Raw genomic sequence first — 27,077 nt, forward strand, 5'->3', positions numbered from 1 at the left:
CACCGCGCGGTGCGACTCCCGACTTGCCCGCGTAGCCCGCTGAAGCGTGAGGTCCCCGCTGGCCCCGCCACGACCCTGCGCGCGCCCCGGCTGGGCCTAGTTAGCGTGCGGCCACGCAGAGAGCAGGAAATAGAAAGTCTCGGGAAACCGTTGCGGAGGGCGGGCCACGGTGGAATGCTGAATTACATCTACATAGCTAACAGGTGAGTGCTCGTTCCCTGCACCGGGTTCTGTTCTAACCGCTTTCAAAGGCATTATTAAAGAGTCAACCAGGCAGAAACTACTATTGCCCCAATCTACAGATGAGGCAAACCGAGGCACGGACAGTAGCCATGTAATTTGCTCGGGGACACACAGCCAGCAAACTGTAGAGCTAGGAGAGCTGAACCCCGAGACTCGGGGGTTGTCAAGGTGCTTCTCTTAACACCAGGATGAGGCCCGGGGCTGCCTCCCCATTCGGAGGACCATCGGGGAAATGTGAATCCTGATTGGATATTTGGTAACTTGTGTTTCTGTTAAGGAATTTGGGGATGTGATGATGTCGATGGTGTCTTTGGGGTTAAGTTTTAATAAAGGAAAGTCCTGGGCTTCCCTGATGGTTCAGTGGTAAAGGATCCACCTGCCAATGCAAGAGACACGGGGTTTGATCCCTGGTCCAGGAGGATCCCACATACGGCGGAGCAAGTCAGCCCTTTCGCCACAGCTATTGAGCCTGTGCTCTGCAACAAGAGAAGCCGCCCCAATGAGAAGCCCGTGCACTGCAACTAGAGAGTAGCCCCCACCCGCCACAATTAGAGAAAAGCCCACACGTGGCAACGAAGAACCAGCGCAACAAAAAATAAATAAATAAAATTATATAAAAAAAGGAAAGTCCTTATCTCTTAGATTTACATACTGAAACTTTTACAAAATGATACTATATCTGGGATTTGCTTCTCAAACTTCAGGGCAGAGGGCAGTGGGTGGAGGTGTGGGGGAAAGATGATTGACCATCAGTTGTGCAGAAGTTGGGGGAAGTCTCCATGGATAGAGGTTCATTATTTTCTCTACTTTTATATGTTATACATGGACACACACACACACATGCACACACGTGCACACACACAGAAAATAACACATGCCACATCCTAGTCTCCAGTTAGGAAGCTTCTAACATGTACTATATGCACGTACCTGTTTTTGAACATACTTGCCTTCTCTCCATTTTCACTCCCTACTGCCTCGACCTGAGGCTCAGCCTGACCCCATCCATTCCTCAGGAGCAACATCCCCTGCTGGACCTCTAGGATGGTTGTATCTCCAGGCACAACCTATTAGCATAGCCAAGGTGCCGCCCTCATGGTTCCCCTGCCCCTCAATCTCCTCTTTGACTCCATCTGGACCCCCAGTTTTTCTGCAGCACTTTGGTCATAGCATTTTCTCCTCTTCTGTGTGAATCTGTTTACCCCCTCCTTCACGCTGCCTCTTCACCCAACTAATCCTAGGTTTCTCATGATTGTCTTTCCTGATAGTCTACTCCTTATCAAAGGCTTTGCCACCTTCCTGAACTTCTAGCTGCTCTCCACAGATGCTGGGCTCTTGCTCCTGGCCCAGCCAGCCAGAGATGCAAATGGAAGCACTCAAGTAGCCTGCTTTACTTTCAGGTGTCTGACCTTTACCCTTTGGGTCAGGTCTCCAGGTGCAGACGAAGGCTTGAGCTAAGCTTCGGCTGGTGTGTCTTAGTGATCCTGTGCTTGGGGGCCAGCTCCGGGGAAACGTCTGGATTCCCATCCTTCATTCCTCTTTCTCAGACTTCCTCCCTCTCCTCACCAGCTCCTGTGGCTGAGTTCCCAGCATGCTTTAAACCATAGCCTGACGCTCTGTTGTTAAAATACTGTGATGTTAGACTATGATAACGAAATTTCTTTTCCAGGACTTAGGGCTCACCTTAGAGAGGCCTGCAGTGCAGGAGACCTGGATTCGATCCCTGGATTGGGACGATCCCCTGGAGAAGGGAAAGGCTACCCACTCCAGTATTCTGGCCTAGAGAATTCCACGGACTGTATAGTCCATGGGGTCGCGAAGAGTCAGACACAACTGAGTGACTTTCACTTCACTTCACTTAAAGAGACAGTTAGGAGAGGCTCCAGAGGGACCGTGACCCTCAACTCAGGCTTGAGGGTCCAGATCATTCTTCATCTTGCCTCTTCTATCAGTTGTGAAGACTCATCCCTCAGATTAGAAGCCAGAAATAAGATGAATACAGGGGTTCTTTGGTTTGAACTTTGGTTTCTTAATTTGTCTGGGAATCACTCAAGATGCCCTTGTTAGATAAGGGGGTTGCAAAAGGCCGTTTGGCCAGGGGACAGGGAAGGGAGCCAAGAAAGGTATGTGTGCAAAGTCCCAGCCCTTTGGAGCTGGGTTGAAGTAATTCCAGGATAAAAAAGTTGGAGGCTCAGAAAAGTCTTTCTTTTCTCCTTGAGATCTTTGCACAGAAATCTGGTCTCTGGGATCTGGACTAATTTTAGCACATATCCTTTCAACAAGGATTGACTGAGCATTTGCTTTGTACCAGGACTTGGTCAACTCTAGGTGCGCAGACACCAAAGCAGGAAGATTTGCCCCTTCAAGGTCATGCTCACTTGGGGTTGGTGATGAGACACGAGACAGGTGATAAGCGTTCTTCACCCAGTTGACGTTACCTGAAGCCTTCCTTGAAAAGGGCTGCCTGAGTGGAGAGGTGAAGGATGAGTAAGATATGGCGAGGAGGGGAAAGGTGAGGGCATTCTAGGCAGAGGACACGGCAGCGTAGAGGCCTGGAGGATGCATGGACCTGCACAACCCCAAGCAGTGTAGCATGACGGAAGGAGGGGTGTGAGCCAGAGAAGGAGGGACGCAGAGAGGGTGTGGTGACCTGAGGGCCGACTGTGCTGGGCTGGGCTTGCTGCACCAAGCTGTTGCTTGTCCTGCTGTGGTTTTCTCATTCCCATTAGCCCTCACTTTGTAGGACAGCTTTTGGAGAATGTTCCCCTGCCTGGCTGTGCTCTGAGGACTGGAGGGAAGAGAGGCTTGTTTTATCCTTGTGTCTCCGAAGAGCTGGGAGCAAGAGTGACAGTCTTGTGGCCGGGCTTGGTGGAGACAGCAAGAATCAAATGAGAAGACTCTCATGGGGAAGTAAGACATGGAGACAGTACAGCCACCAGCTTTCCCCCTAAATGTGGTCTTTGGAACACCGTTGTCCTCAAGCCCTGAGGGGCTTTCAGTTTGGTTAATTTCTTTCTTGTAGAAGACTATATATATTTTGTGTGTGTTAGTCGCTTAGTCGTCTCTGACTCTTTTCAACACTATGGACTGTGGACCACCAGGCTCCTCTGTTCATGGAATTTGCCAGGCAAGAATACTGGAGTGGGTTGCCATCTCCTTCTCTAGGGGATTTTCCCAACCCAGGGATCGAACCCAGGTCTCCCACATTGCAGGCAGATTCTTTACCATCTGAGCCATCAGGAAGCCCATGTGTTTTAGGTTAATATATTCTTTCAAATGTATCAAGTATTGCATAATAAAATTGTATATAACACATATGTTATATATGTCACATGTATGAGTTACAATGCATGTTAACATGAACACTCTGAGCCCACCAGCCAATCTCAGAGCTAGAATATTACCGTGCTCTTCCTCCTTGAACACAACCCCTGCCAAACCTTCAATCTCAGAGGTAACTGGTTCTCTGAATATTATCAGTCTCTTGCTTGAGCATATTCACCTCACATTGTCCTGTTCCTTAATATAATTTAGTTTGCTTTTTAGGGGATGTTACAAAAATGGTGAATGATATAGAGTTGTTTGGAACTTTTTTCACTCAAAAATTTTTTTTCATGCTTGGTTTTAAAATTGAGGTTGGTTCTTCATAACAATCAATTTCAGCGCAGACTTTCTGACTGTAATATGGAAGAGCAGATCCCAGAGTTCTCAAATGTTGTTGAAGATAAAATGCTTGTGCTGCTGGGGACTGACTGCTCTCATTAGTTGACTTTCCTTTGTCCCACCACTTTCACATAGTCTGATTATAATGTTATTTGTATATTAATCAGATCTCTCACCAGCTTTCTGCATTTGTGCAGGGCAGAGCCTTCCCATGAATGACTTTGAGACACTTCCTACTTCCCCTTACCAAGCAGTTGTTCCTGTCTCTAGGACACCTCTTGCCAAAGCCTTTTAGGTCCACGCATGTCTTCAGAAGCCATTTTCTTCTTTTTCTGTCTTACAGTGAATAATGAGTTCTAATGGCAATACCGTCAGAGAGCCTTCAGGATGGTTCTTTGATGGGGCTGGAGACTGAGCAGAAGGAAGTTCATGAACTGATTCCTCTTGTGTGTTCTGGGGAATGTTAGGCCTTGTGTTACTTCCCCTGGGCTGCTGCAATAAATCACCACATGTTTGGTGGCTCAAAACAACAAAAGTTTATTTTCTCACAGTTCTGGAGGCTAGAAGCCTGAAGTCGAGGCTTTGGCTAGGCCATACTCACTCCAAAGGCCCTGGAAGGGAAGAGCCCTTCCTTTCAGCTTCGGGACTTCAGTGTCCCTTGGCTTGTGACTGTGTCTTTCCAATCTCTGCCTCTGTGTTTATGTGGCCTTATTTTCTGGGTTGCCATGTGTCTTTTTCTCTGTCTCTTGACAGGACACTCATCATTGGATTCAGGGCCCACCCTAATCAATTCAGGATGATCTTATCTCAAGATTCATGTTGTAATTATCTTCATTCCAAGTAAAGTGACATTCTGAGGTTCCAGGTAGAGGCATCTTTATTTTGGGGGAAGGGGTGACATTATTTAACTCATTACAGACCTCCAGATGCTACTTGAAGAAGATGTCTCATGGTTGAATATGTTTAGAAGTATTCTTCTCTATATCCCCCTCAGAGCATCAAACTGTGGCCCTATATATTAGAGACTAGACCACACTGTGTGTGTGTGTTAAAAACTCTAATGCTACTTTGGGAAGTGCTTTTGGGGACTACACATTTTTGGAGGACATGGCAAACTTGTGTTGAAATATTCAGGGTCTTGAATGGAATTATTTCTGAGCACCTGGAAAGCCCTTGTCCCCGCCATACTTACCTCCCTGATCAAAGCTACCTCATATTTCTTAGACAAGAAAACTCACAGTGAAGGAGAAGGTCAGATACAAACAGCCCTAGAGAGGGCACTTGAGCAATATCTCCTTCCTAGATGTAAATGACTAACCTCACATTCTTTCTTATCCAAGATCTTGGCAGAGGGAGGGAGATACCTGGCCCTCAAGGCCACCAGGGCTTCTGAAGTCCCAGGGGTGGCAGGAAATGAGCCCAAAAGTACAACAGCTCCCTTTTAACCCTACAGGACCAGTGCTTTTTACAAACAATTCAACACGTTTTATGGCTAGAAGTGCTCATCTGTTTAACCTGGAATGTAAGACTACCTTTGCATTTTGACACTAATACCTGATTCATTAAGATACTATCAATTTTTGCTTCTTTCCAAATAGATAAGTATCAGAATTTTTATAAATACAAACATAAACTTCTAGAAGGCCAATTGAATTTTGTTTTATAAAATTGGGCTGTATTTGATTACTTGTGACGTTTCTGTCTTCTTATTCATTAGGTAACCCTCCCTTTGGATTGGGCTTCCCTGGTGGCTCAGTGATAAAGAATCCACCTGCCAATGCAGGAGCTGTAGGAGACTCGGGGTCAACCCCTGGGTCAGGAAGATCCCCTGGAGACTCGGGTCAACCCCTGGGTCAGGAAGATCCCCTGGAGACTTGGGTCAACCCCTGGGTCAGGAAGATCCCCTGGAGACTTGGGTCGACCCCTGGGTCAGGAAGATCCCCTGGAGAAGGAAATGGTAACCTTTTCCAGTATTCTTGCCTGAAAGTTTCCATGGACAGGGGAGCCTGGGGAGCTATAGTCCACGGGGCTGGAAAGGGTCAGACATGACTGAGCACGCACCACACACCCTTTGAACTAACGTGCTGTGTTATAACAACAGAAAACCCACCAACACAAATGTGCACAAATGTGCACAAATTAAGTTCTTACATGCAGCTCTTTTGAAGAAGATATTTGTCTATTTCTTCTGAATTTTATCAATCCAAAAATACCATCTTTTTCTCTTCTGGGCTGAGGGAGAGGTATGGGAGAGGAGAGAGAGAAGAAAGGAGAGTGGTGGTGTGAGAAGCAGTGAATGGAGAGCGTGGAAGCTCTGTCCCCAGCTGGAGGATTTTAGGCAAATACCCTTTCCCTCTGGGCCTCTTTATAAAATGAGAGGGGAGGGCCAGGTCTTGTTTCCTTCCAGCTATGGAATTCTGTAATTTAAAATTACATGGCAGAGGTGTGGAAAGTAAGAACCCAAAGTAAGTAGAAGGAAGCAAATGACAGAGATGAGCAGAAATAAATGAAGTAGAAATGAAAATGTAATAGAGATGGTCAATGAAAACAAAGCTTGTTCTTTGAAAAGACTGAAGAAAGGAAAAGGCAAGGCTGTGTAAGATCATAAATCAAATAGGCTGGAGATAAAGCATGCAAAATACCTGATGCATAAGAGAAGAGATATTAATGACACAGTGATTGGTGATGTGGCACCGCCTCCCTACTTTGGCTTCCTTTTTCCTTTCCATTCTCTTCAGTTTTCCTCCTTTAAAAATTTATTTTTATTCTTATTTTCATCTTTGTTCTACAGCCACATACTATATCTGATATTGGCACTCACTGGTGACAAAGAGATTTTAACCCTCAGACCAGTGTCCATATTGAGGGCCAGTGCAGTTGCCACTTTCTTACAGCCGGTGGCACTGTAAGCCAGGGGCTGCATAGTAAACTAGCCATAAACTGTAGTATGTTTTTTTTCCCCACAGATTCTATGCTCTCTTCCTCGTTGTTGTTTAGTTTTGCATTTTCACATTTCCAAAATTGTTAGGCATCTTACACTCAATGTATGGATTTACTGTAGAATTTTATGCCCCTGAAAACTGTTATTCAAATGATGTTACTTCTTATTAAATCTTAATATTTTCTTAGAATGGAAGACATTCAGTATATTATGAACCTATGGCTCTGGAATGAATGAATCACCTGAAAAGAATATTCGAAATCAGTGGACATGGGTTCTTACCAAAGAATTGAAAATGATGCATTATTTAGTTGTCTGGAATAACTTTTTCTATGGGGTTAGACAGACTTAGGAGTTTGAAACCCAGCTTGGAAACATAACTCACTATGTTATCTTGGGTAAATTTCTTATGTTCCGTAAACCTATTTCCTCATCTTTAAAATGGTGATAACAGTGGCTAATTTGAAAAATTGTTACTGTATGTCTACCAGGTATCTTGGCTCAAGACAGTTTCAGTAACCTCCGTCTGTGTGTGTTAGTCGTTCAGTCGTTTCCGACTCTTTGTGATCCCATGGATTGTAGCCTGCCAGGCTTCTCTGTCCATGGAAGTCTCCAGGCAAGAATACTGGAGTGGGTTTCCATTTCCTTCTCCGGGGATCTTCCTAACCCAGGGATTGAACCCGGATCTCCTGCATTGCAGGTGGATACTTTACCATCTGAGCTACTAGGGAAGCCACAACCTCCATCTAGTGTTATGTAATTTTCAAAAGCTGAGGTTAACAATGAAATGTGAAACAGACTTCTGTTATTTTATAACAACTGAGGAGAGTGTACCTGTGCTATTCCATGAATTAGCTAATTGACTTGGGGACTGTGGGTATTGGACCACTGTTTGGCACTCAACCCAGATGGCATTGCTTTATCATCTCCAGTGGTTCCCGGAACAGAATCTCCTGGGATGTTTGTTAAACAAATGGTGAGTCCCTGGGCCCACTCAGACCCACTAAATTAAAAATCTTTGGAGGTATGTCGCAGAATATGTCTTTAAAACAAGTTCCTGGGACTTCCCGGGTGGTCCAGTGGTTATGACTTTGTACTTCCAATGCAAGAGGTGCAGATTCAGTCCCTGGTTGGGAACTAAGATCCCACATATTGCATGGCATAGCGTGTATATATATATATATATATACACACATATATCTATATATATATATATATATACACATATATCTGAGTTCTCCATATTGTTTGTAGGGAGATTAAAAAATATAGCTCTGACCTAGAGTATGATTTCCAATGGACTAGTGTTGGAATTGTATTAATATAGCTTGCTTTCTGTAGTACTTGAGTGATATGTGATTTTAATTTGTCTGTTGGGTATTGGAAAAACAAAATGAAAGGGCAACTCTGTTTTTTTCTGTTTCCTCATGTGTGGTTCATCTTTCACAAGTCAGTCACACTTAAATAGGTCTTGAACTTGAAACTAGAAGATGAATAAATTCTGGGGATCTAATGCACAGCATAGTGATTATTGTTTTTTTCTGTTTCTCCATGTGTGGTTCATCTTCCACAAGTCAATCACACTTAAATAGGTCTTGAACTTGAAACTAGAAGATGAATAAATTCTGGGGATCTAATGCACAGCATAGTGATTATAGGCAATGATAATGTATTATATATTCCAAAGTTGCTAAGAGACTAGGTCTTAAATATTCTTATCCCCTAAAAGAAATAATTTTGTGACTCGACAAAGTTGTAGCTAATGTAATCATACTGCAATATATAAATGAATCAGCACGTTGCACACCTTAAACTTATGCAGTGTTATATGTCCATTATTTCTCGATAAAAACCTATAACCCATTTTTTAAAAGTGAATGGGTCTGGCATGACAGTGATAAGGTATCATCTCTATTGTGTGAAATAGAAAAGGATAATTCTGGATTGGTGAATGACAGTTCTAGATAACTGAAGTTTAACTTTTTAAGTGTCAACACTACTTTAACGTGCCTGATGGGAATTATTTATTCAACAAATACATGCTGATGGCTTCGTTGGTCCCAGGCACAGGTTCCCCTTGTCCGTTCACTGAACGCGTGGAATAGAGCACGTGGTGTTTGGAACTGGGAGACCCAGCTGGACCGGCTCTCCACACACAACAAACTTCCTGTGAGGAGGGCCTCCCGGGCTGTCCGTTCCCTCAATCCCCTGTCGGGTGGGTGTTCTTCCTGCTGCTCTTCATGAAGTTGTTGGTCAGACTTCAGGGCTCCCCCCAAATACCAAATTACCTGCTGAGCTTAAGTCTTCTCCTCTAATGTTTTCACTGAAGGCAACTCAAGGTGCCCTAAACCTTGAATACACAGCTCTCTGCTTATCTGTAGACGTGTATACACACAGACACACGTGTGTGGCAGGTCAAGCACACTCTTGCTTCTGCACATTTGATCAACTACTCTGGCTCAAGGAGGTTTTCAAGTAACACGACAGGAGACAAGGTCACAGCTTGAGCCACACACAGGGCTGGATGAGGCATCCGGGGGGCTCCTGGCCGAGAGCTTCTGGAGATGCGGGTCCACGTTGGCTGCCAGAGAGCATAGCTGTCACGTCACAGAGCTCACGACAGCACCTGGAGCGTGGGAGAAGGGAGATTGCTGTCTCCTGTATGACTTGACATCTCTACTTACTTCAGAAGCCTCCTATTTTACAGACAAATGGTATTACAGTGAGACAAAGTAGTGTGACTCCTTCAGATGGGGGCATGCGTGTCTCAACCTTCTTGCCGACAGAGGGTCGTTGTTGCGTGAGTGTTAATTTCTCAGTCACGTCTGACTCTTTGTGACCCCATGGACTGTAGCCTGCCAGGTTCCTCTGTCCATGGAATTCTCTAGGCAAGAATACATAAATTATTGTACTGCGAGATCACCTGGGGACTCTGTGAGCAATTGTGTGGTTGGTGGTGGGCAGCGCATTTACCCTGCGCTGAGTGGCCCTGCCCTTTTTGCCTGGCACCTCGTCCTGCCATGACCTTCTCCCCATCCCAGGATCTTCTCACTGTGTGAGCCTCTTGCCCCGCCGGGTAGCTTTCTGCTCTCTGACATCCTCTTCCATCTTCTCTCTTCTCTTTCTTTTTCTCTCTAATTCTGAATTTTATCTCAGACTGTTTGTTTTGAGCCTTTTCTAACCAATGAGAAAAATGTCCTGCATAGCTAAGATTGTTAAATAAATTTCCCCTTGCCCCTAACCAAAGCTATTTTGTTGTGTTTGAATAGCATATAAAGACTATGGAATCAGGCCTCATATATATCTAGCCTCCTGATGTCCATTTTACAGTGCATTTTATCATAGTTGCTTTCCTCTGCTTATCTCCAACTCTTCTTGGGTTTTTAACTGGCTCTCGTTCCTGTGTTCAAGGATTATCTGGTTCTTCCAAGTGAGTGGTGGTTCTGGACAGTTAAGGGTGGCAAAGGCCAGAGTGCAGGTCACGATTCCATTGACCTATAAAGTGGTTCAGACAAATGGTCATGGACCCTGTAAGAGCATTCCTGTAGGTGTCAGGCAGTCACCCTGGTCTAGTATTTGTTTTTTTGGGTTTTTTTTTTTTTTGCTATCAAAATGCAAAAGTGACCTGGATAAGCAAAGATGGGGGCCATCTGTCAAGCAGGACTAAGAGCTCCTCACAGACAGGGACAGGCCCACCCCTGCAGGCCCCTGGCAGTGCTCTAGGGGTGGTCTCCTCCCCCAGCTGCGGGCCGTCACTACCCGGCACACGGCAGCTAGCCTTCTGGGGCGGAACCAGGACAGGGGTGAGGAGAGGGAGTCATCTCCAGAAATTTTGAATTTTGCATCATGGGCACCGCACCTGCTTCACTCTTGTCCCGACTCTGGGTACTCCAACTGTCCTCACTCTAAATAATTGGAATTCCACCTCGAAGATGGAGCCAAGTAACTTTAAAAAGAACTTACGACTCTCCTGTTCTGAGTGGTTATTCATGAGATAAAAACAAATGGCTTAGAGAATGCTACCCTTCTAGTTACAGCTCATGCCTCTTAGGCAACACATTGTTAGCTAATTGTTTAGGTAAATGAGAACTGATCCAGGATTTCTCATCTGTAGTAAATGGAAGTCCTATTGTGTTGTTTGGACGTGCATAAGGAAACAGGAGGACGTGGAGTGAAACTGAAGTGGGTGGGAAGAAGGAGACCAGATGTGGCAGAGATAAAAGTACCAGTTTTACTGAGCAATGCAAAGGAGGATGGAAGAAAGGGAAGGACTCCACGTGTTGAGAAAAGGAACCATTGTGGAGATGAGACTTTGCAAAAATAATTCATAGGCTTGATGCATTTTCAAATTGAACCCAGTAGGATTTTCTGTGGGGGAGAAGTCTTGGCAAATTTAAAGTCTCAAAATTGATCTAAAAATATATTCAGACAAGACCACCTCATATTCTAAAGATAAGGGGGAGGATGAAATTGCCTGGTTAAAGAATCTGTGTTATCAGAGGGTAACACAGAAATAGTAATGGGATGGAAGGATACAGTTGTTGGAGCAGAATCGATGGCCAAACAATGGTGCATGTTATATGTACATTAATTCAATATGCAGTACAAAGAGAAGGAATAAATAAACAATAATAAATGAAATTAATCCTTGTTGGAACAAGGCTGCACATAAATGAATATATGTAATAAATAAATGTCATGAGTCAGTATAAGTTCTCATCTCATACCATGACCCCAAATACATTCTTGATAAATTAAACAGATATTATATTGCGGAACAACTTTATGGATGTAAGTTTTAATATTTGTCAGATTGCTAGTAGATGAAAGACTGAGTTTCCAAGTGGTAGAAAGAAAATCATAATGGAAAATATTTGACTATAGAATGTAATATAAAATTTTGGAGTTAGAAATTAAGTAAATTGTCATATATGCTGCAAAGAACCTGGTATCCTTATTCTAATGATCATAAAGACTGTAGAGAAAAATGGACAAAGGAAAAGAAATTAGCCAATTCAGCAGAAGACACACAAATGTAGAAATAAACACACATATGGAAAAATGCCAAATCTTGATATTAATATCAGCAGGGCTAGAACATTCACTGATGTGAACATTTTAAGTCTATGCATTTAAAAAATTAATTAATCAATTGTTGACTGCACTGGCTCTTTGTTGCTCTAGTTGTGGAGAGCGGAGGCTACTCTCTAGTTGCGATGCATGGGCGTCTCATTGTGGTGGCCTCCCTTGTTGCTATGGCGCACGGGCTGTAGGCATGGTGGCTTCAGTCGTTGTGGTACATGGACTTAGTTGCTCCACGGGCCTGTGGGATCTTCCCCGGACAGGGATGAAACCCATGTCCCCTGCCTTGGTGGGCTGATTCCCATCCATTGTGCCACCTGGGAAGTCTTTAAATATATGCTTTTAAAAATAAAACAATCCATTGCTGGAGAAAGGGTGATATAACAGATATGTTCACACTTAGAAGAAATTGATTTGTGTTTATCTTTTGAACACTATTTTCTAATGTCTCCTGTCTCCCTGTCTGCATAGACCCCTGGATAGCAGACTCTTATTTTGGCTTACCCCTAATAAAGATATCTCTATGTAGCCCCAAGTGAAGTATTGTGTAAGAGCTCAAATTTTGAAGTTTAAATAACTACTCTGTGCCTTACTGGTTTGGGGCAAGTTGCTAACTTTACAGGCCTCAATTTTCTTATCTTTAGAGTGGGCGTATTATTACTTCCTTCTTTGCTGTGAGAATTAAATGAGATTATATGTGATGGACCTAATAGAGTGCCTGATCACAATAAGTATTCAATAAATGCTAGTTGTTACTTTTCTTATTTTCACCCTTCTCTCTAACTCTCCCACTTTTAAAAAATACTTGATTAGATGTGTTTGCTTTTGTAAACTGCTTCAAATCCTCCTTGGAACAAGGCTACATATAAATTAATAATCTATATTTCCAGTGCCACCTTTAATAATTGTGTAAATTTATCCTGCCACGTCCAATGTAGGAGAGTAATTAGACATAAGGTCAATTGCAATATGCCAACATCTATCCTAAGACTTAAAATACTCATTAACTTTGACACAGTAATTTCACTTTTTGACTGCACATGTGGAAAAAAGCTGAACAATTTTGTATCCATAAAAAGCTCCTTCACAGAATTTTTCATAGTTCTATTGTAGCTAAAACTTGAAAAGAATCTGAATGCTGTTTAAAAGAGAAATGGTTAAATTTTTCACTCAAGAAACTTTATGTAGGCATTGTTTATGAAAACTGCATGATAGCATGGTAAATGCTTATGATATAAAACCAAGAGGAAAAAGCAGTTTACTTAATTGTGTCTATAATATAACTGCACCATCCTATGAAAACTTATGAAGAAAATGCCTGGAAGGAAATATACTAGTATGTTCACAGTAGATTTTGAGTGACGAAACAATGGATAATTTTTAAATCTGTTTTTTTTTTTTTCCATTTGTTTCTGTTAATTCCCGGTTTTCTCTCCTAATGAATCTCCCCACCCACACACAATGCCATATAAGGTCCCTGTTCATAACTCATGGATCAACGCAAAGGACAGCTAAGTTTGCACTGTTTTCTTTGGGCATGATGTCATCTTTGTTTCGCTAAAATGCAATTGCCTAAGGTATGCTTTTGGGACAGGGGAGTAGCTTTGGGGGCTGTATAAGGGGGCAATTTAGTGTGGATTCCTGTCATGGCCTTGCTTGGACTGATAAATTGAGAGAAAGCAGAACACCTGTAGAGAAGGGAGTGCGGATGCAGAGTTTTTGGTACCAGTCACAGAAGCTACAGAAATTCCAAAATCAGGAAAATGAAATTCCAGAGCAGAATTCTTTGCCCGATTGGGCATGAAATCACTCAAACCTTATTTCTTTAAAGAAGTATGCAAAATCCATTTGAAGCATGTTGTTACTGTCATTCCTATTTTAGTAATACTTATCTTTTAATCTGAAGTCATCAAATTAAAGACGTAGAATCCAAAGATAAAATTATATACTTTTAATTTTATGCCATGAATTGTCTTTTCTGATTAAAAATTTCAAATATACAAAATGTGTAAATTAATTAATGAAGTTCATTAGTGATCCTAGTGTTAGGACTTACAACATAAGTTTCTTCATTCTTTCCCTGGTATAAATAGAGCTAACATTCCTTGAGTGATTAGCAAGTGCTTGGCACTGCTTGGAGAATTTTATATTATTAACTAGGCTCATTCTCAGTGAAGTAGGTACAATAACCATCTACATTTCTTTGGTGAAGTTCAGCTTCTTGTCCATGCAACTAGGATGTGGCAGAGCCAGGATATGGAAGCCAGGCATTCTAGCTCTGAGTCTGTGCATTTAACCTCTTTCTCCAATATGTTTATGAATACATACTAACCACAGTTGGGTTATACAGTACCTAACCTTGTAATCTGCTTTTTCTTTCTAATGTAGCTGAACATCATTCCAAAGCAGTAGAGATATATCCACATTCAGTATTTTTAATAGAGGCATTGTATTTTATTACATGGGTAACTCATAATGTATTTAACCATAATCCACATGGTTGGATATTTTAAAAAATTTTCTCTACTGTAAACAGCAAAGGAATGCACATTCCCATATACAAGTATACATTTGAGAGAATATTTCACTAGGATAAGTTCTTAGATAAGGAACATGTAGGTCAAAGTGAAAATTTTCAAGGCTTTAAACCCCTGTTGCCAGAAGGCCCTCAAGAAATGTGCACATTTAAATTCCCCCTTAACAGTACAGGAGAGTGTAAGAAAAGCATTTTATATAGTGATTCAATACATACATATTAAGTTTTCTATTTTCTTTACTAGATGCAATGACCTCTTTTCCTCTCCTCTCTTCTCTCTTTCACTTCCTTTTCAAAATTCTCTTAAGTGCCAGATATGATTCATTAAGTTAATTACATGATCCATGAATGAGTAATAACAACAATTTGAAAAAAACACTATTCAATGCTTGGATACTAGCATTCTTTTTAGTGTTTGCCTGTCTGGTAGTCTGAGATAGTGGTAAGCTATTGTTTCTATCTTGACTTCTTCAATTACTCAAGAGGCTGAACATTTTGGAAAATCATGTTTTTGAACAGAGTAAACTATAATTCATTATTTCTCAACTTATAGTGCATATTAGAATTAAAAAAATTATAATTCTTGTATTAATTGCTGGGCCAAATAATCTCTAGAAATTGGACTCAGGTATCAAAATTCATAGCCAAGGCTGAGAATAAGTGTTGTAGATGGTTCTAGTAGACCATCTACATCTACCATCGTGTGATGGTGTTGTTCACAAGATACCTAGGTTGTTACCTTATAAAACTGCACTTGGGTTAATATTCCATTGAATTTGATACTTATTTCAAAATTTACTCCACAGGCATTTAAATAAATAAATATGACTAACTTTTTAAACAGTTTTGTTCCATTGCAAGAGTTCTGACTATTAAGCACATGTCACTTCCAAGGGTCATTGTTTATTTAAATTTAAATACCTGTTCAGTTCAATTCAGTTTAGTCGCTCAGTCGTGTCCGACTCTGCCACCTGATGAATTGCAGCATGCCAGGCCTCCCTGTCCATCACCAACTCCCGGAGTTTACTAAAACTCATGCCCATCGAGTCGGTGATGCTGTCCAGCCATCTCATCCTCTGTCTTCCCCTTCTTCTCCTGCCCCTAATCTCTCCCAGCATCAGGGTCTTTTCCAATGAATCAACTCTTTGCATGAGGTGGCCAAAGTATTGGAGTTTCAGCTTCAGCATCAGTCCTTCCAATGAACACCCAGGACTGATCTCCTTTAGAATGGACTGTGGATCTCCTTGCAGTCCAAGGGACTCTCAAGAGTCTTCTCCAACACCACAGTTCAAAAGCATCAATTTTTCGACCTTCAGCTTTCTTTTACCTGTACCCTAACCTAGACATGCAGATAACTATAACACCAGGAAGAGAGTGGAACTTTTATGATCATATGAATTTATAAATAATGCGATTAAAAACATATGTTTCTACCCTGAAAATACTATCGAACAACTACTGGAGCTAATCAATGAATTAAGTCACAGGATACAAAATCAATACACAGAAATCCCTAGCATTCTGATACACTGACAATGAAAAATTAGAAAGAGAAATTAAGGAATCAACCTCATTCACTACTACAACAAAAGAATTAAACACCTAGGAATAAACCTACCTAAGAAGACAAAGAAAGAAAAAGTAAAGTCACTCAGTTGTGTCCAGCTCTTTGCGACCCCATGGACTGTAGCCCACCAGGCTCCTCCATCCATGGAATTTCCTAGGTAAGAGTACTGGAGTGGGTTGCCATTTCCTTCTCCAAGGGATCTTCCCGACACAGGGATCAAACCCGGGTCTCCCGAATTGCAGGCAGATGCTTTACCATCTGAGCCACCATGGAATCCCAAAAAGACAAAAGACCTGTATATAGAAAACTATGACACTCATGAAAGAAATCAAAGATGATACAAACATCATCTTGTATATAAACAGAGATACATATAAGAACATGATATATCTCTCAGAGATGGAGAGATATATCATGTTTTTGGATTGGAAGACTCAATATTGTGAAGATGACTATACTACCCAAAGGAGTCTACATATTCAATGCAATCCCTATCAAATTACCAATGGCATTTTTTCACAGAACTAGAACAAAAAATTTCACAATATGTATGGAAATACAAAAGACCCCACCCAAGTAGCCAAAGCTATCTTGAAAAAGAAGAATGGAGCTGGAGGAATCAACCTTGCTGACTTCAGACTTTACTACAACTACAAAGCTACAGTCATCAGATGGTATGGTACTGGCACAAAAACAGAAATATAGACCAGTGGTACAAGATAGAAATCCCAGAGATAAACCACCCACCTATGGGCACCTTATCTTTGACAAAGGAAGCAAAAATATACAGTGGAGGAAATACAGTTTCTTTAATAAATGGTGCTGGGAAAACTGGACAGATACATATAAAAGAATGAAATTAGAACACTTCCTAACACCACACACAAAAATAAACTCAAAACTGATTAAAGACCTCAATGTAAGACCAGAAACTATAAAACTCTTATAGGAAAACATAGACAGAACACTCCATGACATACATTGCAGCAAGAGTAAGGGAAATAACAAAAATAAACAAATGGGACATAATTAAACTTAAAAACTTTTCCACAACAGAGGAAACCATAAACAGGACGAAGTAACAACCCTCAGAATGGGAGAAAATAATTGCAAATGAAGCAACTGACAAAGGATTAATCTCCAAAATATGCAAGCAGCTTATGAAGCTCAATGTTAGAAAAACAAACTAACTCAATCAAAAAATGGGCAGAAGACCTAAAAGACATTTCTCCGAGGAAGACATACAGATGGCCAACAAATACATAAAAAAAAAAAGCTCAACATCACTCATTATTCAGTTCAGTTCGGTCGCTCAGTCATGTCCGACATTTGCAACCCCATGGACCGCAGCACGCCAGGCCTCCCTGTCCATCATCAACTCCAGGAGTTTACCTAAACTCATGTCCATTGGATCGGTGATGCCATTCAACCATTTCATCCTCTGTTACCCGCTTTTCCTCCTGCCTTCAGTCTTTCCCAACATCAGGGTCTTTTCAAATGAGTTAGCTCTTCACATCAGGTGGCCAAAGTATTGGAGTTTCAGCTTCAGCATCAGTCCTTCCAATGAACACCCAGGACTGATCTCCCTTAGGATAGACTGTGGATCTCCTTGCAGTCCAAGGGACTCTCAAGAGTCTTCTCCAACACCACAGTTCAAAAACATCAATTCTTCGGTGCTCAGCTTTCTTTATAGTCCAACTCTCACATCCACATATGACCACTGGAAAAACCATAGCCTTGACTAGATGGACCTTTGTTGGCAAAGTAATATCTGCTTATTAATATGCTGTCTAGGTGGTTCATAACTTTCCTTCCAAGGAGTAAGTGTCTTTTAATTTCATGGCTGCAGTCACTATCTGCAGTGATTTTAGAGCCCCCGAAAATAAAGTCAGCCACTGTTTCCACTGTTTCCCCATCTATTTGCCATGAAGTGATGGGACCGGATGCCATGATCTTAGTTTTCTGAATGTTGAGCTTTAAGTCAACTTTTTCACTGTCCTCTTTCACTTTCATCAAGAGGCTGTATAGTTCTTCTTCACTTTCTGCCATAGGGTGGTGTCATCTGCATATCTGAGGTTGTTGATATTTCTCCCAGCAATCTTGATTCCAGCTTGTGCTTCTTCCAGCCCAGCGTTTCTCATGATGTACTCTGCATATAAGTTAAATAAGCAGGGTGACAATATACAGCCTTGATGTACTCCTTTTCCTATTTAGAACTAGTCTGTTATTCCATGTCCAGTTCTAACTGTTGCTACCTGACCTGCATACAGATTTCTCAAGAGGCAGATCAGGTGGTCTGGTATTCCCATCTCTTTCAGAATTTTCCACAGTTTATTGTGATCCACACAGTCAAAGGCTTTGGCATAGTCAATAAGGCAGAAATGGACATTTTTCTGGAACTCTCTTGCTTTTTCGATGATCCAGCGGATGTTGGCAATTTGATCTCTGGTTCCTCTGCCTTTTCTAAAACCAGCTTGAACATCTGGAAGTTCATGGTTCACGTACTGTTGAAGCCTGGCCTGGAGAATTTTGAGCATTACTTTCCTAGCGTGTGAGATAAGTGCAATTGTCGCTCATTATTAGAGAAATGCAAATCAAAACTACAATGAGTTATCACCTCACACCAGTCAGAATGACCATCATCAAAAAATCTACAAATAAATACTGGAGACGATGTGGAGAAAAGGGAACCCTCTTGCACAGTTGGAATGTAAATTGATGCAGCCACTATGGAGATTTCTTTAAAAACTATGAATAAAACTATCATATGACCCAGCAATCCCACTGCTGGGCATATACCCTGAGAAAACCATCATTGAAAAAGACACATGTATCCCAATGTTCATTGCAGCACTACGTACAACAGCTAGGACATGGAAGCAACCTAGAAGTCCATCAATTGATGAATGGGATAAAGAAGTTGTGGTACATATACACAACAGAATATTACTCAGTCATAAAAAGGAACAAATTTGAGTCAGTTCTAGTGAGAGGGATGAACCTAGTGTCTATTACACAGAGTAAAGTAAGTCAGAAAGAGAAAAACAAATATCACATAATAACATACATACAGAATCTAGGAAAATGGTACTGATGAATGGTACCTACCTATTTGTAGGGCAGGAGTAGAGACACAGACATAGGGAACAGACTTGTGGACACAGCAGGGGAAGGAGAGGGTGGGACAAATTGAGAGGGTAGCATTGAAACGTGTACATCATTATATGTAAAAAAGATAGCTAGTGGGAAGTTGGAGAAGGAAATGGCAACCCACTCCAGTATTCTTGCCTGGAGAATCCCAGGGACAGAGGAGCCTGGTGGGCTGCCGTCTATGGGGTCGCACAGAGTCAGACACGACTGAAGCGACTTAGCCACGGCAGCAGCAGCAGCAGTGGGAAGTTGCTATATAACACAGGGAGCTCAACCTGGCGCTCTGTAACAACCTAGAGAAGGGGGATGGGGTGGGAGGTGGGAGGGAGGTCCACGAGGGAGGGGACGTATGTATATTTATGGCTGATTCATGTCGTTGTATGGCAGAGACCGACACAACATTGGAGAACAAGTATTCTGCAATTTAAAAATGCATGTTTCTAATATCCTCATGGTATAGCTCATTTATTACAATTTTATTATTTATACCAAAAGCAACAGGGAAGTTTGGAAACTCTTAGCTGGGTTCAAATAGAGTATGTTTGCTCTTAAAATATTACATGTTTAAAAAATATCTTAGTCATCTGAAGGTATGATTTCACTCCATCTTAAGTATGGTGTTAAAGAAGTGTTCTAATTTGGGCTTATGAGCTATTAGCTGTGCAAATCACAGTTAATGCTTGTGTAAAGTCTGATTTGATGGTGGATTATGGTGAGGAAACTCATGTGAGAGAGTTTAGATTCTCATGAATAAACTCATGTTGTGGGAGAAGCAAGGTGCTATTTAGTATTTCAGAGTTCCATCAGAGAGTTCCAGTTGCCTGCTGGACCATCCACCTAGGTAGTCCTCTGGAACCCCAATTTAATGTATCTCCCTAGTAGAGTTCCTAATGCCTTCCTGCCACTTTCCCAAACCCACCCTCCCTCCTCTAACTGTGGCATAGTGAACAGTCGTGTGCTTTGCAGTAGGACAGAGGTTTCTTTACATTTCTAATGCAATCTCCTCAAGTTAGAGATATGGAAACTAGGCTAGCGTGTTGCAAGTGGTCTGTGGGGCTGACTACTGAGGTTCCAGCTCTTGAAAGCCCAAGAAGGCCAGCCTTCCCACACCTTGCCCCTCCAGCTTCAGTCTTTTGCTTCTCTGTTGTACATGGAGGGAGCTTCAGGAAATGAGGGGTGCTCACCGGAGGCTCTCAGAGGGCCAGTGGGACCAACCTCGGTCACAGGACTATCCTGGAGAAGTGAAACCAGCAAAGTAGCGTGACTGCCCTGGGTGTCGCTCTGAGAGCAGGCACTGATGAGTGATACGAATTCCAAATGTGCTCTACAAATTGGTGAATGGCAGGTGACTAAGAGGAGCTGGGGGTTGAGGTCAAAATGTGACCTCCCTTGGCGTCTGCCTTTAGCCTGTCACTAGCCATACTTGGCAATTCCTGTCTCCAGGTTCCTTTGCTGCTGCCCCCTTAGAAGTATGCTGCAGTAGAGAAAGTTTTGCCTGGAATAAGTTACTTAGCGACTCTTTGCGACCCCATGAACTGTAGCCCGCCAGGCTCCTCTGTCCATGGAATTCTCCAGGCAACAATACTGGAGTGGGTTGCCATTTCCTCCTCCAGGGATCTTCCCAACCCAGGGATCGAATCCAGGTCTCCAGCATTGCAGGCAGATTCTTAACCAACTGAACCACCAGGAAGTCCAAGAATACTGGAGTGAGTAGCCTATCCCTTCTCCAAGGGATCTTCCTGACCCAGGGATTGAACGAGGGTCTCCTGCATTGCAGGCAGATTCTTTACCAGCGGAGCTTCCAGGGAAGTCTATGCCTCAATTAACTAATCTATAAAACTGGATGAATGACAGCTCTTTAGAAGGAGCCAGCCCTGATGACCAGGATCAGACCCCCTTCACACATGCAGCTGATCTCAGATGATCATATGGAGTGTACAGTAAGGGGGCTGGGAAGCGGGTGTGGGCTGTAAGTTCACATGTGGTCCCCGCTATCTTCTCCTGCAGGGTAAAATGATCACCCTTGGGGGCAGCACAGCTCTTGGCAGAGATACAGCAGAACAGTTATGGATCCAGTCAGATGTTGGATCAGTTCAGTTTTTACCTGCTCTTTACCTGTTTCAGGAGAGGAGACTGCTAATCATCTAGGAAAATTGTAGCAAGTTCAGCAGCCTTCAAGCCTCAGATGATTGGAGTATGGATTTTCCCCTTGTTATTCATGGTTACTAGAAGTCAATGATCAAGTCATCAAACCCAGACATCAGGCTTTCAGAGCTGGAAAGTTGAAAACAGGGAAAGCTGCATCCTGTTGGGTCACATCCTGTTCACGAAGGCAGGAAGTGGGGCAGCAGACCAAGATGGTTAGAAAAAGATGACGCTCACGAGGCCTTTGCACGTTATGTGTGTGTACATGTGTATTGATATGTAATGTTTTTTAAGACTCTGTGAATCAAAGCTCAAATATAATGTTTTCGGAAGACCTCAAGCTTCTTGTGAAATACTGGCTAAAAGCCAGCTCTTTTGTTGCATGACTGTGCTCAATCTGTAGCCATACCCATCGAAGAAGTAGAAAGAATATCCTATTTGCCACCTGAAAACTGGCCACAAGGGCACTGAGTGTTTCCTCGGGGAATAGGAATGTAATGTTGGGAATTTCTCAGTGGCAGTCTTAGTGAGTATGAGATTATAGATCATGTCCAGAAATAGAAATGTCATGGCTTCTCTCAAAGGGAAGGATGGATTTTCCCAGTTGTGGGAAGCCCTTCGTGCATTGCTGGAGAGGCATCGGCTCGTGTGGAATTGCTGGCACATGATAACTCCCTGCTCAAAGCACAGCTTGTCTTTCCTTCACTCAGCTGCCTCCGCGGACAGAAGAGCTTCCGGGACTGAGGAATGTCAGAAGTCCTTTCTGCTTCTTTATAATTACCTTTACTGCTTTCATTCGTCTTCTCTTTCTTCTCCCCTTTTCTTTTTTAATTTATTTACTTTAATTGGAGGATAATTGCTTTACAATACTGTGATGATTTTTGCCATACATCAGTATGAATCGGCCATGGGTATACATGTGTCCCCTGTACCCTGAACCCCCTCCCACCTCTCTCCCCACCCTGCTCCTCCAGGTTGTCACAGAGCACCGGCTTTGGGTGCCCTGCTTCGTACATCAAGCTTGCACTGATTATCTATTTTAATATGTATGTTTCAATCCTATGCTCTCATAGAAAACCCTGAAGATTCCCCTTTCTTATATGTGTTTCAGTCAGGATGGTGATCGCACAATGGTTCCATGCTGCTTTGCATGGGGGTGGGATTAAGCAGAAAGCAGTTTTATGCTGGTGATTGGCATCTGTCAGGAAATGAGAAGCCTCTTCCAGTGCTGGGCTATCCAGTAACTCAGGAGTGAAGGGCTTCGAATATAAATCAAGCATTCAAAATGATGGTGCTCAAACTTTTAAACTGCTGGTCCCAAGCATCTGCCTTTTTAAAAAAAATATTGGTTTGGCTGTTCTGGGTCTTAGGTGCAGCATGTGGGATCTTTTAATTTATGGCCGTGCTGGGTCTTTGTTGCCGCATGGGCTTTTCTCTAGTTCCGGTGCATGGGCTTCTCACCCTGGTAGTTTCTCTTGTTGCAGAGCAAGGGCTCTAGGGCATTCGGGCTTCAGTAATTGTGGCACTTGGGCTCAGTAGTTGTGGCTCCTGGGCACCAGAGCACAGACTTAGTAGTTGTGATGCATAGGCTTAGTTGCTCCATGGCGTGTGGGATCTTCCCAGACCAGGGAGCGAACCTGTGTCTCCTGTGTTGGCAGGCAGATTCTTTACCACTGAGCCACCAAGGAAACCCCCAAGCATCTGCTTTTGAGATTTAAAAACTATGTGCTTTGCAATTAGTACTCAATCGTTTGCTGATTTCTTTTATTTCCTCTAGTCTCTGGTAAGTAATTGTGCTAGGAATGGGTCACAGTTAACTAGGGAAATATCTCTTAGGAATATCCATACATCCTGGAACTAGATGAGAGGAAATCTGCTAAAGGCTTTACCTATCACCTCGTGATTTCAGATTTTAGTATTTAGAGAAAGAGACAGAAAGAAAGCAAAAGAAGAGAATGATATTGACTATACTAAGATCTATGCATGGGTAGTGTAGGTTTTATTATAAAAATTTTCAATAGTGGAAACCTAGCACAAATATTGCATATAATTTTACCCCAAAATAAAATTGTATTTTTATTTGTTCATGTGCTCTTCTAGTTCTTGTGATATGTAATGTTTAATCTATATATGTATCATCATAAATATTTTTTCACCCCAATTCATGTATAAGAGGTGTTCTTTAAAAGAAGAAATGACAATTAGACCCGCTTTTGGTGCTCGTGGACAGAGCAGCAGAGTGGGTTACAGACCACAGCAAGTTGTGGGCTTCCTTTTGGTTTTGTCCATGGGGACTTCATCATTTTGGTATTTCGGCTCAACCTTTGAAAAATGGGAGTGGGTGACTCGTCACCTTACAAATATATTGAATGGAAAAATAACTGGTATGTAATTTCAGTATCACCAAGGTGGAATGATGTGGTATGAAATGCTGCAGTATAAACCTCAATACTGAGCAAGTCATCAGGCCTTCTGTTATCCTTTAACTTCTTTCTTTTCATTTTATTTCTTACTATACTCAGTCACTCCTTCCTCAAAATCTAAGGAGCCAGGGTCCTGCTTGATAATCCCTGGGTGCTTGCTGTGTGACAGGAAATGTGTTAAGTAAGGTCTTTGCTCACGTTCCTCATTTAATCCTCCCCTCTAATGCAGGAGGTACCATTATCCTCACTTTAGAGATGAGGAGACTGAGATACTGTGATTAATTATTTTGCTTAAGATCAACTGGTAAATTATGGAGCTACTGTTCTGACAGAGATTTTTGCAAGGGTAAAGACCTTTCTACTTACAGATTAGGCTCTTCTGCAACACTGCACTGCCTCAATGCAGTACCTGGAACAGAAATGATAGAAAAAGAAGGCATGTTTCAGAGTTGACTACTAGTTCTTTATGTGATATGATCTCTTGTTCCTTTCGTTTTTGTAGCTTGGATTTACTGTCACCGCCTTCTACAAGCGGGGGACAGTCATTAACAGACGTAATTGTTTAGAGAGTATGGTTTTATGTAACAGGAAAATATGTTTCAGAAATGTAATCTGGAGGAAAAGAAAAAAATATTGCATTTCCGGATATGTCAGTTCCTTTTTTGTTCCGTCTTGTTAATCATTAGGTTGAGTCTGCTCAGAATGTAACGTTAACCTCCTGAAGGATAAAAATAACTTCTCTTGTAATTTTTCTTCATGTAGCAACAACATATTGTGCTTGTTCATGGAAAGATCTATTTTTAAAAAGAGTGCAAGGCACCCTTAGTCCCATGAGTAATAATTGGCACGATGATGCTTATGGCAGGTCATCACTCTAAGTCCTCCTTTGGAAGGCTTGTGAATTGTTTTTCACACGAGTTGTACGTGTTATTTTGTGATACGTGAAACCTCATTTAGTAATAATAGAAAACCGCCAAAGGGTATCATGTATATGGTTTGGGGAATTCCTTTTACTTCCCGTATAGTGACTCACAGCTTAGATGTACTAAGTTGGGTAGGGGAAGCATCTCTATCATTGTCTCACAAAATACAAACAAGGAACCAGGAAGAGAAACTGCAGACCTCTGCATGCTCCTCTGCACTCCCATAGGCAGGAGGTGGCATCTGGAGGTGGTAGCTGAGGTCTAGCAAATGCAGCCACTGGGGGACCAGGAACAGGATGATCCTGGAAAGAGGAGGGGGGAAGTTTTCTGATACTTAAATTTGTGACATTTACTTTTCGTTTCTGGTTTAATTCTCCCCAGGTTCATCTAATCAAACACAGCCAGAACTGATTCCTTGCTCTGAAATATACACATGGCTTAACAAAACAGAAAGTGGATGACTAGAATATGGATTTCCATGTAAACTGATTCAACTGCTATGGAAAATAATATGACGGTTCCTCAAAAAAGTAAAAATAGATCTACCGTATCATCCAGCAATTCCACTTCTGGGTATATATCCAAACGAAATTAGAACAAGACATCAAAGAGAGAAGATTACTCCGAAGTTTACTGAAACATTATTCACAACAGCCAACGTATGGAGACAACCTCAGTGCTCATAAATGGATGTGTGGTGCTTGGATGAAGAAGATGTGATATATATATATTTTTCCTTTCCCATGAGAAAGGACATTCTGCCATCTGCAACAATATAGATGGACCTTGAAGACTCAATATTAAGATGTTAATTCTCAAAAATTGATTTATAAAATCAAAGCAGTTATAATCAATTTCTTGGCAGGATTCTCACTCCCTTTCCTCCCCCCCTCTTCTTTTTCCTCTGTAGAAATTGCTGCACTAATCCTGAAATTTATATAGATATGCATATGAAAAGGACCTAAAATAGCCAAAACAGTGTTCAGAGAAGAAGAAAGCAATTGGAGAACTTAAATTATATGGTTTTAAGACTTAGTAGGAAAAAAACTATGGTAGTCAAAAAAGTTTGGACCTTAAACTTACAAATGTAACACATTAATTATATCTTAATAGAGCTGAGGGGAAAAAACCCTTATTGGCCATTTTGGGTTCTGAATCAAGGTTTTCAATCCTTGGCATCTTATTAAATGTTTTACAGTTTAAAGGAACACATAGCATTATACTTTTCTCTGAACAATTCCTTTCCTGATTTGGATTGGAAAATTGATCAAGATTTTGTAAAAGGCACACAAATACAACCCTAAGTAAAGAGGCCTTTAGTTGTTGTTGTCTAGTCACTAAGTTGTGTCTGACTGTTTGCAACTCCAGGCTTCTCTGTCCATGAGATTTCCCAGGCAAGAATACTGGAGTGGATTGCCATTTCCTCCTCCGGGGGACCTTCCCTACCCAAGGATTGAACCCACTCCTGCACTGCAGGTGGATTCTTTACCACTGAACCACCTGGGAAGCCCTGTGGCTCTGATATTGCTTTTAAACATTGTGAGCCTCAGTCCTGGCTAAGGTTGCTTGTGGATGTTTGAGAGCAGGGGAGCAACCAGTGAGAGAACCATTGTTTTTGGATAATCTATGATGAGATGGTTAGATAGCATCACAGACTCAATGAACATGAATCTGAGCCAACTCTGGGAGACAGTGAAGGACAAGGGAGTCTGGTGGGCTGCAGTCCATGGGGTCACAGAGAGTCGGAGATGACTTAGTGACTGGACAATGACAGCGACACAACATGGCAGATGCTTTAGGGGATTTTATCTCATACTTGCATCATCAGGCAGGTACAGCATTACCCTTACTTTATGGAAAAGTGAGAGGTGAAGGCAAACAAGATCCTTTGAGTTCAGATTTAAAACTTATTGTCCTAAAAGCAGAAGTGCTCAAGGGGACTTCTCTGGAGGTTCAGTGGTTAAAAGTCCACGCTTCCAAAGCAGGGGATGGGGGTTCAATTTCTTGTTGGGGAACTAAGATCCCACATGCTTTGTGGCCAAAAATAGGGGAAAAAGCAGAAGTGCTCAGCTTTGATATCTTAGACTCTCATATACTTTATTCTGAAGCTCTCTTCACTTATAATCAATGACTGGCCTGTCCAATGGAGCTTCCCAGGTGGCACAGTGGAAAAGAATCTGCCTGTCAATGCAGGAGACACAGGAGATGCGGGTTTGATCCCTGGGTTGGGAAGATCTTCTGGAGGAGGAAATGGCAACCTACTCCAGTATTCTTGCCTGGGAAATTCCATGGCTTCCGAGGCTGGCGGTCTACAGTCCATGGGGTCACAAAGAGTCAAATGTGACTGAGCAACTGAGCACGCACAGGCACACACACACACACACACACACACACACACACAGCC

At 42.1% G+C, this 27,077-nt stretch overlaps 1 long non-coding RNA gene across 1 annotated transcript; it reads left to right on the forward strand.

The window, feature by feature from the left end:
• The first annotated feature begins 25 nt into the window (after positions 1-25).
• On the forward strand, positions 26-25,958 carry LOC122436665. The gene is made up of 2 exons (XR_006268072.1): positions 26-203; positions 25,055-25,958. It is a non-coding gene; the product is annotated as an uncharacterized LOC122436665 (long non-coding RNA).
• The last annotated feature ends 1,119 nt before the right edge of the window (positions 25,959-27,077 follow it).

The sequence above is a fragment of the Cervus canadensis genome, chromosome 2 (assembly GCF_019320065.1).
Source record: "Cervus canadensis isolate Bull #8, Minnesota chromosome 2, ASM1932006v1, whole genome shotgun sequence".
NCBI lineage: Eukaryota > Metazoa > Chordata > Mammalia > Artiodactyla > Cervidae > Cervus > Cervus canadensis.